The 1,639-nt window shown below is 35.8% G+C and overlaps 1 pseudogene; it reads left to right on the top strand.

Annotated features, from left to right (window-relative positions):
* Positions 1–596: 596 nt before the first annotated feature.
* On the top strand, positions 597–1,081 carry LOC117911839 (annotated as a pseudogene).
* Positions 1,082–1,639: the final 558 nt, after the last annotated feature.

Below are 1,639 nucleotides of genomic sequence, written 5' to 3'. Positions count from 1 at the left end.
TATTTTGTTAGCGCTAGGAATTGGGTGAGGATTCTTGTAGATGCGCCAAAAACCTTGAAAATTTTATTTATAAACTGTAGGTTCATATATAAAAATCAACCTAATAAGATAATTTATATTTTCCTTTTATGGTTCATTATCTTTGTATGGGACTAAAACTATAACAGCTAAAATAGGCAAGGAATTTCCCTAGCCTAGGATACATATTTAAGAAAATAAAAAATATTTCAAGTTATACATATGACATACTTGTTTTCTAATTTAAATATTTACAAAATAAACATATCCTAAGATGTTGGAAATATATTTGCTCATTTCAATCAAATAAAAAGCAAAAAAATTCAAAATGGAATTTTGATTTTTGTAAATTAATCTTATTGGGACGGTGGCATCTTGTCCAATCTGAATGGGTTGCTTAGCTTTTTGACAATCCCTCTTCTAGAGTCATTCAATGACAGATGAGGCGTACGTACGTAAGGCCTACTCATTCGATGATACTTTTCTACAAGATGTGCCTATAAATTAATGGGCACCTCATCCTTAATCCTTGCCAAAAATCGATCGTTCCTGTATTGAATAGTATTACAGAAGCCAAAATGGGGCTGTGCAAGAGAGAATTAGCCCTCATCTGCTTCATTCGAATATTAGCCCTAGTCCATCCCTCCCATGCCCAAAACTCCCAACAAGACTACCTCGATGTCCACAACGCGGCTCGGGCGGACGTTGGCGTTGAGCCCATGACATGGGACGACAATGTGGCGGCCTATGCAAGGGACTATGCTAGCCAAAGGAGTGGCGACTGCAACATGGTGCATTCAAATGGTCCTTATGGCGAGAACCTCGCCATGGGCAGTGGTGATTTCACCGCCACGGATGCTGCCAACTTGTGGGTTGGAGAGAAGTCTAATTATGACTATAACTCTAACTCATGTGTTGGAGGAGAGTGTGGACATTATACTCAGGTGGTTTGGCGCAATTCGGTAAGTCTAGGTGTGCAAGAGTGCAGTGCAACAATGGCTGGTGGTTCGTCAGTTGCAACTACAGCCCACAGGGCAACATCATCGGCCAGCATCCTTACTAGGAGCTTTAGCTTTTTGATTGAGCATCTACAACCTTAAGAGTGTGATGATCTAGCCTATTATAAGTCAATGTATTGACGTATTATATGGATTTTTATATGTATCTTTTGTTTGAGGGAAAAAAGGAAGAAAAAAAAAATTATGGCATGTTGCATACAAGAAAAACAATTACAAAGAACTTATCATTTAATGCCGCCTTCTTAAAGCACGCACACAGGGACGGGTATCAAAATTTATTTTTCAATCTTCTAGATCATATGATCTTATTTCCAAATACTCGTGCCTGAAAATGGATGATTGTGTGAATATTATTTATACGATATTTCACATTTCACATTGATTAAGAAATAAGTTATTTATATCATATATGATTAGTTTCTTTTAATTAAGTTGATATGTTCTAAAATTATGAAACTTTATAACAAACAATATCTAAGAGAGGAAGTAGATCATTACAAATACTATCTATATATAATGAGTGTAGAATGGATAATATCTATGCTAAAAAGTATCATTTTATACATATGAATCCGATAAGAGAATTGTTCCATTTATAGAAA

This window comes from Vitis riparia, chromosome 3, assembly GCF_004353265.1.
Source record: "Vitis riparia cultivar Riparia Gloire de Montpellier isolate 1030 chromosome 3, EGFV_Vit.rip_1.0, whole genome shotgun sequence".
Taxonomy (NCBI): Eukaryota; Viridiplantae; Streptophyta; class Magnoliopsida; order Vitales; family Vitaceae; genus Vitis; species Vitis riparia.
This window is presented reverse-complemented; position numbering and strand designations above follow the sequence as displayed.